The sequence below is a fragment of the Sarcophilus harrisii genome, chromosome 1 (genome assembly GCF_902635505.1).
Source record: "Sarcophilus harrisii chromosome 1, mSarHar1.11, whole genome shotgun sequence".
NCBI lineage: Eukaryota > Metazoa > Chordata > Mammalia > Dasyuromorphia > Dasyuridae > Sarcophilus > Sarcophilus harrisii.
The window spans coordinates 75132296-75145388 of record NC_045426.1 but is presented as its reverse complement, the minus strand read 5'-3'; positions in this window follow the sequence as shown (position 1 = coordinate 75145388).

The window sequence follows — 13093 nt, the reverse complement described above, 5'->3', positions numbered from 1 at the left end:
GAAATCCAGCCTTTTAAGTTTACAGATAAGAAAATTAAGGCCCAGGAAGTTACTGTAAGTCCTATGATAACACAGGTCTTGAGTGGGAAAGATAGAATCTGCACCCAGCTAAGGACATCGACACAAACACCAATATAGGTTCCCTCTATGTATGTAGCAAAGAAGTAGGGCGTAGTCATTAGGGTAAGCCTGCTGACTTGAAAAATTAGTCTTCCAAGAAATCATAGCTATGTCGGTTCATTTATTTGTTATATGGACTTGGAAACCAATTCATGGGAATTACAGGATTTTGCCTAAAAAGAAAAATTTTTAATCTAGTCCATCACCTTCGTTTTGTAATTGAGAGGTGAAGCCCAGAGAGTTGTAGTGAATAATAAGTACTGGATGACTAGTAAGAAAAAAAAAAAACAACTGGCTTGAGTGATAGACAGCTGGCCACAGAACCAAGAGAACTAGGTTTTTGCTTCTGTCTGATTGGCTCTTCAACCCTAAGCAAGTCAAAATGCCCTTTTAGGCAGTTCTGCGGAGTATATCCAGAAAATGAACGCCAATTTAGAGAGTTAAAGGAAAGAAGGTAAACTTTTGGATCATCCAAACTTTGAGAACCTATATTCATTCTTTTAAAGTTTCTATGAAGTATCTATTGAGCACCTGCAATGGACAGAACGCTGAGATCAAAGGTTCTCATGAGTGTAGTGATTGAAGAGAAATTAAATGCAACCAAGTTCTAAACTTTCATTTTATAGGTGAAGAACTGAGGTCCCGAAACTGACTTGCCCTGAGGCACATTTCAAAGATCCGGAAGTGTGAGGCAGAATTTATAACCAGGATTGACTTCAAGTACATTACATTCTATCCATTCTATTCCATTAAATTTGTTTCCAACCTGCAGTGTAATTTCACTGCATGTAATTTCACTCATGTAATTTCATGAGGAGATAAAACATGTAAACAAATAGAAACTATGTGATAACTCCCATGGAAGTTCAAACCCATTTGAGATGACACCACACACAAATGGGAAAAACTCTTTAAGGAGTTAGCAGGGTGAATTGGGTCTGGGACAGGAGAAATTTAGAAAGGAAAGATGGCATTTGTCTACATCTGGGTATGCCTGAGCTTTCATATCTAAGGATCAAGGCTGGGCAAGGATTATTTGGTAGTTACCATAATAATAGTTCATTTTATATATTTATCTATTATGAATATAGCAGTTTAGGATTTTTAAGAGGTTTTATAAATATTATTTTATTTTCATAACAATCCATTGAGGTAGATGCTACTATCATCCTTTTACACAGGAGAAAACCAAAATTCAGAGTAGTGAATTTACTCAAGGGCAATCTGTAAGTTTCTGAGATAGGATTTGAAACCAGCTTATTTTGGCTTCCAAGTTCAGCAACCTATTAGTTCTGATACAGTACCTTCCATAGCCATAGATCCACTAATGTTATGACCAAGACCTCCATAAAATTGAGCTCCAAAGCAATGACTGATCTCAGACAGAAGTTACTCTATTCCAAGATTTGGGAAGTTAATTCCCCTCCCCCTGAAGCATCACGATTGGTTGAAGAAAGGAAGACTGCTGGGACAGATCATAGAATTTAAATTTAGAAAGAAATTTAGAGATCAGTCAAGTCCAAATCTCTTACTTTACAGACAAGGGCAAAATGACTTTCAAAGATCAAATGGGTCAAGTGGTAAATAGAAAGCTTGTTTCTAATAGAGATATCCTGATTACAAATCAGGATTCTTTCCACCACATTACTACTCTGCCTTCCCCTGGGGGAGAGAAGGTTCACTTAGACACACATGAAGAAACCATTTAACTATTACATAAACATTGCTTTTCAATTTCATATCCTATGACTGCTTAAAGGGAAAAAAAATATGCTTATATGACAAGTTTTCTAGAAGTAGAAAAGGACAAGCAGATACTTATAACCGTAGTCAAATCCCAAACTGAGATCACCACCAGATGACAGAGGTTTAATCCTCCATCTAAATCTAGTTCTAATCCTTCCTCTGGCCACAGATAACCTCTCCCCAGTTCAGTTGACTTCAATTCCACATGTGCCAGGTCAGGACTACTAAACGAGGCACTTCCTTCTAGGAACTTGTATTCAATTTTTTTTTTTTAATAAAGCAAATACAAAATGTTGTATTATTCATCTCACATGCCTTACACAAATTATCTTTATTCACTCAGTGCTATAATTTCCATGGTATTTAGCCATTGTAAAATCCTTGTATTATGTTTTAAAAAAAAAAAAAGTGTTTACAAAAAGGTCCAGGGACATGTCAAGCACAGTCACATAAATAGGAAATGCAGAAAGATATCATTAATATCTTAATCATTTCATTTTTACATTTTTGGAATTTTTACTTCCCATTGTTCTCTCACAGAGAGCAATTCTTGACAAAAGAGAAAAAGCATAATAGAATGATCAAAAAGTATCTGAAATGTCGAAAAGTAGAATAGAAAAGGCCCTTGATTTCATATGCAAAGAACTAAGTTCAGATCTTTGCTCAGCCATTTATTATCATAGGTGAAACATTGGACAAGTTCTTTTGCTTCTTTCCCTCACTTTCCTTATCTAGACAGTGTTAGTTTTGGACTAGAGGATTTCTTAAATCACTTTCCTTTCTAAAATGCAATGATTCAAATTTCCCATTATCCAATTGATAAATGGTCAAAAGATATGACTAAGCAGTTTAAAAAAAAAAAAATCAAAGCTATCAACAGTCATAAAAAATGCTCTAAATACTAAAGAAATGCAAATTAAAGCAACTCTGAAGTACCACCTCTCACCTATCAGATTGGCTAATATGATAAAAAAGGAAAATGTCAAAAAATTAGAGGGAATGTGAAAAAATAGATACAGGAATGATAGGTACAGCTAGAGTTGTGAACAGGTACAACCATTCTGGAGAATCTAACTATGCCGGAAAGACTCTATAAAACTGTTTATACTCTTTGACCAAGAAATACTGCTAGTATGTGTGTATCACAAAGAGATCAAAGAAAAAAGGAAAGTGAGTATATGCTCCAAAATATTTATAGCTATTCTGTGATGACAAAGAATTGGAAATTGAAAGGTTGTTCATCAATTAAGTAATGGCTGGAGGGGGTGTGATATATTATCGTGATAGAATACTATTGTGCTCAAAGAAATGATTGTGGGGCATGACTATAAAAAATTTTTGGAAGACTTATTTGAGCTGATGCAAAATGACTGAGCAGAACTAGAAGAACATTGAACACAGAAACAGCAATATCATAATGATAATCAACTATAAAAGATAGGTATTCTGATCAATATAGTGATTCAACGCAATACCAAAAGACAAATGATGAAAAATGCAATCTATTTCCAGAGAGAAAACTGATTAATGCTGAATGTTCAAATTGAACCATATTTTTCACTTTCTTTATTTTTCTTGCTCTTTTTGTATTATGGCTAACATGAAAATGTTTTTTACAACTTCATATACGTAATGGGTATGATATTTCTTGCCTTCTCAATTGATAGAAGAGGGGGTGAGAAAGGGAGAGAATTTGGAACTGAAACTAAATCTTTTCTTTAAAAAAAAAAAAAAAAAAAAAAAAAAAAAGGAGATTCTTTTCATGCCATATTGCAAATTAAGATTTAGGTTGTTTTCATAAGGAAAACTGAAAAACAAGATTTTTTTTTTTTGCACATTGTATAAAATTTGTATTCATCCTTTTCTTTCTCATCACTTGACATTATAAAGTGCTTAACAATGGGTAGCACATAGTAGGTACTTAATGCTTAACTACTTATTCCCTTACTCTCCTCCCCCTAATAGTTTTCTCAACTTCAAAATGCGAACATTGTACTAGAAGCATTTCTAAGAATCCTTCCAGCTCTAAAGTGATGATGCGAAGGATTAAACCTATAATAAATATTACAGAAATAGAGACTTAGTTACCTGATATTTAACTCCAGTAAGAGGACCTTGTCCATTCAGAGCTAGCATTAGCATGTGTTGAAAGAGGCTGTGTCCCTGGGAGCATAGTGGGGTGGGGTTGTTGTTTTCACCCCTAGGCAGCACCTGCTACTAACTAGCTTTCAACATCCCCAAGCATCGTCTACCAAGGTCCAGCAATTTTCATGCCCTTTTGCCCATAGATATTTCCAAAGCTCTTTAGCCCTAACTGGCATAGGGTTATGCCATAGGAATGTGTGCTAGATTAACATAAAGAAGAGTGAAGAAGGGAAGAGAAAATTACGTGAGGATGGGACTGAGATATAGTGTAGGTAGGCAATAAATTCTTACTCATTATTAAATTGGGGTTGCTTCAGGGTGGTTGGCATGGGAAATGTTTTACAAATAATAAAACACTGCTTATAAAAGTGAGCTTAACGTGAACTCTTGCCCTCAGCCAGCATCCAAAGTTCCAATAAAATTCTGGAGAGTAGAATAAGGAAAACAAGACAGGTACTATGTAAATGATTAGAAAAAAATGCTTTCTAGCTTAAAAATGAAAGTAAATGTTTTCCTAGTTTATAGATGGATCCTAGGGATCCTATCCCATACTGTATTCTTTTATGCCTTCCATCTCCAAACACTAAAAGGGAAATAGGAGTGAACCTTTGTACATAATAGATGCTTGATAACTTTCTGATGGATGGAGTACCCAATATTGTACAGGGAGACAATAATTTATTAAAGTATTTACAAAAATTGGAACAAAGAATTTTCTTGAGAAGCCTTCTAGTCTAATGAATAGAAAGCCAGCTTCAGTCAAGAAGACCCACATCCAAATTCCTCCCCTGACACATTACTGCCTGATCCTAGACAAGTCACTTAACTTCTCAATGATCCAGGTAGCTCTCCAATACGGTAAGTAAGCTGTATTGATGGAAAGAAATGAAGTGCTCCCCAAACCCCTTAATGAGTATAGAGGGAGACAGAGAAAGAGATACCAAGAAGTGTTTGTGTGGGTGTGGGTGTGGGTGTGTCTGAGACATAGAGAATAAGAATGACAGACCTGCAATCTCATCAATTTAAATGTTTCCTCAGTGATGCATTTTGCATCTGCCATATTTGCATCTTCCAGCCTACTAGATATCTTCCTCTTTATAACTTCTGATCTTGCTAACATCAGTATTTTGAACAAATATGTCCAAAAATGAACTCATTATCTTTCCTTCTAAATTTCTTTCCTCGATTTTTTTCCTGTCTTTGACAATAGCATCATTGGTGACTTGACCCTGTGTTTTATCACATACACTAACTAATCTTGTAAATTCTCCTTTCAAAATACCTATAGTATCCATCTTTCTCCTTACTATTACTGCTATCACACTACTAATTTAAACTTTTCTCATATTAGAAACTCTATTTCAATAGCCTCTTAAACAACCATTCAATATCTAACCCCTTCTCTTTCCCATGTCAGTTTATTCATCCTAATGCAAAGGTCCTAATGCAAAAGTTTGCATCACACTAGTGATGCTCAGAAATATTTGCAGTATACCTCTCTATTTCTGGACTAAGCATGATGCTGGGAAAGATAGAATTTTTGGCCTGGTTTTAATAATAGGAAGTGAGAAGATTTGGGTGCAGCAAAAAGTACTATAGTTAAGATCAGAAAGCATGGTGATGGTGGTAATAGATGTGTCTTTGCTGGCTACTGAGTCCCTTTACCATTCTCTGAAATGGGCTAGTAATAACCAAAATAAAGGGGGGGTCAAAGTTCCCTGTCTGGTACAAAACAGATCAATTCAAGAACAGCTTATGTCTTCTATCTACATCCCCATAATCCATAGCTATGATGCCATGAGTCCCATTAAAGTTTCTGTTTCTTTAGCTAAAAACCAAACAAAGGATGTCAAAATTAAACAAGCATTCCTTTGCCCATTCACAGAGAGAACAGTGATAGAGAACTAACCAAACTCAAAATGTGTGTTTCCTGGAAATTTTGGATTTAAGACAATTCCTGGATTGTCTGGGGACCCTCTAGGATTTAGAGAGCTATTACGTTTTGTATGCCAGTTATTACATGCCATCTCTATTTGCATAGCAGTTCTATTCTGAGTAAAAGCAATTCTATGTAGTAACCAATCACACGTGTTTGCTTTTGTGGAAAGTCAACTTAATTATGGCAAGGGCCTAGTGAAGTAAGATTCACTTAAGTTTAAGAAGAAATATAATTAATCCAAGAAAAAAAGGGTTTACCCTGTAGGGTGGGGGCTCAGAGCTAAATTCTAATTTTATAAATACACAAATTCACATGATCTTTTACAACAAGGCCAGATGATTTCACAAAGAGAGGGACTGGTACATAGAAAGTCATTAAGTTTCTAGTAACTATAGATAATTCATATCTCTTCAATACTCTTCAAAGCAGAACCTTCACAAACCACATGGGTGAGTAGAGGACTCAGTCCCCAGATCATAAGTCCTTTAGTTGAACAAGGTAGGCAAAAGAGTGTCAATACAACTTTGTAGTCAAAAATAATAGTGGCTATTAAGTTTTTGTGCAAATAAAATATTCTACTCTTTGTTTCTGACACACTTATCCTGTCTTTTCTCACACTATTCATTGTGTGTTTTATAGTCTAACCAAATTAGCCTAGTCACCATCTCTTACTAGAATATTTCTAAGTAGCAGACCTTCTGTACTTTCATTTTCTCCAATATATAGATTTTCCAGTTAAACCTTCATTCCCTAGACCTTAAATACCCCTTTCTACTGCTTTTTCTCTACGTCTTCCATGAAATGGGCAAGCTATCAAGAATTTACCAAGTACTTACTATATTGCAGGTAATGTGCTAAGCATTGGAGATAGATTGGAAAGTGAAAAACAGACCTTGATCTGAATATGAATAAATTCTACTGGGGAGACATAATAGAAATAATTAGGTATATATAAGATATACTCAGAAAAGGTAGGATTTGAACTGATTTTTGAAGGAAGTCAGAGAAACAAAAAGTCCGAAATGAAGGGGCAGGGCATTTCAGGTATCCAGGACATCCAGTGCAAAGGTGGAGCAACAGAAGTATCATGTTCAATAAACTTCAAGTAGATCTGTTTAGCTCTCAGAGTATCTGAAGAGGAGCAAGCTTCAAAGAGGAGAGAAAGGTACAAGTGGTCCAAGATATAAAGAACTTAAAATGTCAAATAGAAGACCTTATAGTTGATCCTGAAGGTAATAGGGAGTCATTGGAGTTCATTGAGGGAGAAGAGTAATATGCTCTGGCTTTAGAAGAATCACTTTGGCAGCCAAGTGATAGATATCTTTAAGGGGAGAAATGAGACCTAGAGAGCAAATAGAAGTCTTCTGTGGTAATCCAGATGAGAGTTAAAAACTTGATCTAGGGTTGTTATATGAGTGTATAGAAAAGGATATAAATAAAATATGTGTGTAGACATGATAAAATTTAACAAGAGGTTGGATATGAGAGGTGAGTGAAAGGGAAAAGTAGAGAATGATGCTGAGATTGGGAGCCTAAATTACAAGAAGCAAAAGAGAGGAAGTTCTGGACATGTTGAATTCTGAGATGCCTATGGGACATTGATATTTCTGAAAGGCAGTGGGTAACTATAGCTCAAGAGATTAGCTATGGGAAATGGCTATATAAATCTGGGAATCAGCATCTTGATGTTAATTGAACTCTTGGGAACTGATGGGATCAACAAGTGAGAGATAATATACATCAAAAAGAGAAGGGGATCCAAGGAGACACCCTGGAGGAATTAGCAAAAGACAAGGAACAGTCATTTGGGTAATAGAAGAATCAAAAGAAAATAGCTCCATGAAAACCCAGAGAGGAGAAAGCATTCAGTAAGAAGAAGAAGAAGAAAAAAAAACTTGATCAAAACACTGGAGAGAACTAAAAGAGAATCAGGATTGAGGGGGGAAATAATTGATTTGGCAATTAAGAGATCATTTGTAACTTTGGAGAGTGCATTTTCAGTTGACTGATAAAGTTAGAAGGCAGATTGCAGAGGGTTTAGAAAAGAATGGGAGGAAAGGGAATAGAGACATGGATTGTAGCCTGTTTTCTCAAAGAATTAGCCATGAAGGAAAGGAGATAATAGGATGATACCTATCAGGGATAGTCAGATTAAGTGAGGGTTTTTTAAGGATGGGAATAGGGAGAGATATGGGCATGTTTGTAGTCAACAGGGAAGGCACCACTAAGTATGGAGAAGTTTAAAGATGAAAGAAAGTGAGAATGAAAGTATGGTGAATTTGTTAGAGAAATTCAGAAGGAATGAGATGGGTTAATGGAAAACATATAGAAAGATTTTTCTTGGCAAGGAAAAAGACCATCTCTTCATCTGAGGCTGGGATGAAGAAGGGTATAGTGAAGGGAAATAACTGGGTGATAAGAACAAAGGGATGAGAAGGAGCTGTCTGAAATTAGCTTCCATTTTTTTCAGTAAAGCATGAGGTGAAGTTCTCTTCTCTGATCAACCCACTTATAAGTCATTTTTCTCTCATCTAATTTCAGACATTTATGACTTCATACATAACACACACACACACACACACATCCATATCCTTCTTGATTTATGGAATACCATATTAATTTATACATATGTTTAAAAAATCCTCAACAACCAAATAATTCTTAATGGAACTAAGATCATAAACTTCTTGACTTCAAGAACATAAAGGTATGCATTCAAACCTTAGTAAACATTTTTTTTAGCATACAAATGAATGTGCAGCTAGTAAGGATTCTTAATATATTTGAATATTCTCATATTCCATGGGAGAATATGGCTGAATATATATAAACTGAATTCAACCCTTTACAGATGGGTACCTTTAATAGGATAGAATTTGACTCCTAAAAAGGAAAATCAGGCCTTAGTTTAACACCTTCAAAGATATACCTCTGTTACTTTCAGAAGACAGCTTAGATCAATGAATAAGCTGACATTAGGCCAAAGGGAACACCAATGAAAATGGTTCTTAAAATACCAACTAATAGTTTGTTACTATAAGAATTTGCACACCTGCTTCCAGGAGGTGCCCCACATCTTAATTTGTGATATTGTAATTTTTTAATAATAGCTTTCCATCTTCAAAATACATGCAAAGACAGCATCCAACACCCACCCCCACAAAACCTTGCCCTCCAAACTTTTCTCCCTTCCTTCTCTCCATCCCCATCCCCTAGACAGCAAGCAAACCAATACATGATATTGTAATTTCTAGTTCATTTAGGAAGCATTCTAGTATCGTGGCAAGCACACAGCATTTTGAAGCAGTGGCTGTGGGACTGATTTCAATCTCCACTACTTGATCCGTCAATCTCATTCATTCAATATATCCATATCCACCAAGCTGCTGAATCTTGTTATTTTTAACCCCCAATATTTCTTGCACCTATGCCCTTCTTTTTATCCATGTAGGTACTACCCTACTTCAAATCCTTATCACATCTTTCCTAGATAATTTTACTAATTGGTCTAATTAGTGTCTCTGCTTCAAATCTCTCCCCACTCAACTCCATCATTCACATAACTGCCAAAGTGACTTCCCTAAAGCTCAGGTTTGACCATATCAGACCTTCCTTCAAGTACCACTTGCTAATCTCGCAGTTGCTCTGTCTTCCCCAAAATCATTGGGTATTTATCTATTTTTAGATATCCATACATGAACCAATTGTGTTTGTCCCTTCCCTCTGGAATATAACCTTCTCAAGGACAGGAACTGTTTCATTTAATCTTGATAATTACCATTGACAAGCACTTAGGAAGTGCTTAATAAATAATTGTTGATTGAGTAAAACTTTTTGAGACCTTAGACAAGATATACTTATCTGGACTTTTGTTTTCTTATCTTTAAAATAAAGGAGTTGGACCAGGTAATTTCTAAGGTCCCCATTCAGTTCTAAATTTATTATCTAAACCCCTCTTTTAGACATGAGTCTCTTCTGAAAGTATGACTTTTATCTTCTTTATTATGATAGGTGATGCTGGGCAATTATTAATATATTCCTTTAATTCTGTGAGGGAAAATACTCTGAACTTTCCCCTTTGCTCATAGCACCACCTGCAGGGTCAGGTACTGAAACACCTTCCTATTCAACCTAGGAAAGTGATGTTACAGGAAGAGGGGAAAGCCCCCCAAAGGCCATGCCTTTCATTTGCATGTTCAAAAAAAGGAAGAAAATATTTGCTATTTGGAAAGTAAGAAAGCAGATGAAGTTATCTGGAAACTAGTCCTGCATTCCTTGGCTCGATCATTCAGACAGCAATTAAGGTGGAGAAATATACCAGGGGCTGCAATTTCATACTGAACTGTAATTTGATCACACCTTCTTTAAAAATAGGATTTCACCTATTACAAAAGTCATTGTTAATCTAAATGGCAGGAAAACATACTGTGATGAGTAATTTGGAGGTAGGTATTATATAAAAGGCTAGCCAAAATGGAACATATTGGCAAGAGATGGGTGGGCCAGACATTAACATTCAACTTTGAACAAACAAAGAAGAAAGAATGAAAGAAATATCTCCATTTGCCTTTTTCCCTTGGTCTAATCTCAGAATACACATTCCACACAGAACATAAGTAAGATAGGAAACTTGGAAAGTATTTTGTAATGGTTTTCACTGCCTTTCAAATAAAATTCATTTTGTGTCTATTTGTTAGTGACCTAGAAGCCACTGAAAATGTGTACTAAAGACCATTTACAGTCTATACTACTCCATTTAGTACTCACTTACATATTATTTTACATTCTATTTTGACTCTATTAGCCTAATCTTCTTCTTTAACTCAACCTGCATCTCCCAAAACAATAACACAAGGACACCCATCAATTCTTAATTCAAGTTCTTTATGAACAAGGATTTATATGTCTAAATGTCTCTTAGATACTCAAATGGTTTGATAGAGAATTAGCTCAAGAAAAGATAATAATGATGAATATCAGTAAACTTCTATATCACTTTTTTAGATATTGTCCCCCTTTCAGCAACCATTTTTTAAATGAATTTTCTTTTTTTCTTTTTTAAACATTTTTATTTAAAGTTTTGAGATCCAAGTTTTATCCCTTTATCCTTTCTTCTTCCCGGCCCCAATGACAGGCAATCAGATGTTGGTTATATGTGTACAATCATGAAAAACATTTCCATCTTAGTAATTTTGTACCAAAAAACTCAAAAGAAAAAAGTAAAACAAAAAGGTGAAAATATAGCATACTTCAATCTGTGTTACATCAATATCAGTTCTTTCTCTGGAGTATGTGTTATCATTAGTCCTTTGGGTTTGTCTTAGATCATTATACTGCTGAGAATAGTTAAATCATTCACAATTCTTCATTGAACAATATTGCTGCCACTGTATACAACATCCCCGGATTCTGTTTACTTTACTATGCATCAATTCATATAAGTCTTTCCAGGTTTGTTTGTTTTTTAAATCATTCTGCTTGTCATTTCTTATAAAACAATAAAATTCCATTAAAATCATGTAATAGCTTGTTTAGCTAGTCCCCTTAGCTACCACAAAAAAAAAAACTGCTATAAATATTTTGGTACTAATTGGTCATTTTCCCTTTTGTGGGATATAGACTTGACAATGATTTCCAATTGTTTTTAAGATTATTTTTCCCAAATGGGTCATAGATTTCAAGTTGGAAGGACTTGTATAAGCCTTCTTCATTTTGTGGATGATGAACTGAGATTTAAACAGATTAACTGAATTGCTCATAGTCACATACCCAAGTTATCAGAGGCAGCATTTGAACTCAGGTCTTCTTGCTACTGACACTGGGATTCTTTCTCCTAAACAAAGCTGCATAATTTATGGGAATGAGTTATAGCAGAAAAAGTAGCACACCAATACTCTACATAATCATAGAATTTTAGAGCTGAAAGGAAATAGAGACTATTTTGTCTAACCCCACATATTATAGAAAAAGAGATAGAGACCCCAGGAGTTTAAAATTTTAGTTACATGTTAAGTGACTAGCATAGGATTAAAATTCTTATCTTTTCCTTATAGTACCTCCTTTTTGCTAAGAATCTCAAAACAAAAATAAAAGAAGAGATTAATAAAATTGAAAGTAAAAAAAAAAACTATTGAATTAATAAATAAAACTAAGAGTTGGTTTTAAGAAAAAACAACAAAATAGATAAACCCTTGGTAAATTTGATTAGAAAAAGGAAAGAGGAAAATCAAATTGTTAAGTCTTAAAAATAAAAAGGGAGAATTTGCTACTAATGAAGAGGAAATTAGGGCAATAATTAGGAGTTACGTTGCCTAACTTTATGCCAATAAATTTGATAAATTAAACGAAATGAATGAATATCTTCAAAAATATAGCTTGCCCAGATTAACAGAGGAAGAAGTAAATTGGTTAAATAGTCCCATTTTAGAAAAAGAAATAGAACAAACTATTAATCAACTCCCTAAGAAAAAATCCCCAGAACCAGATGGATTTACATGTGAATTCTACCAAACATTTAAAGAACAATTAACTCTAATGATATATAAATTATTTGAAAAAATAGGCATTGAAGGAGTCCTACCAAATTCCTTTTATGACACAGACATGGTTCTGATACCTATCCAGATAGGACAAAAACAGAGAAAGAAAATTATAGATCAAGCTCCCTAATGAACATTGATGTAAAAATCTTAAATAAAATACCAGCAAAAAGATTACAGAAAATCATTCCCAGGATAATACATCATGACCAAGTATGATTTATACCAGGAATGCAGGGCTGGTTCAATATTAGGAAAACTATTAACATAATTGACTATATCAATAACTAAATTAACAAAAACCATATGATCATCTCAATAGATGCAGAAAAAAGCATTTGATAAAATCCAACATCCATTCCTATTAAAAGCACTAGAGTATAGGAATAAATGGACTTTTCCTTAAAATAGTCAGCAAGCATCATATGTAATTGGGATGAACTAGAACCATTCCCAATAAGGTCAGGGAAGAAACAAGGGTGCCTACTATCACCACTGCTAGTCAATATTGCATTAGAAATGCTAGCCTTGGCAATAAGATAAGAAAAAGAAATTAAAGGAATTAGAGTAGGTAATGAGGAAACCAAATTATCACTCTTTGCAG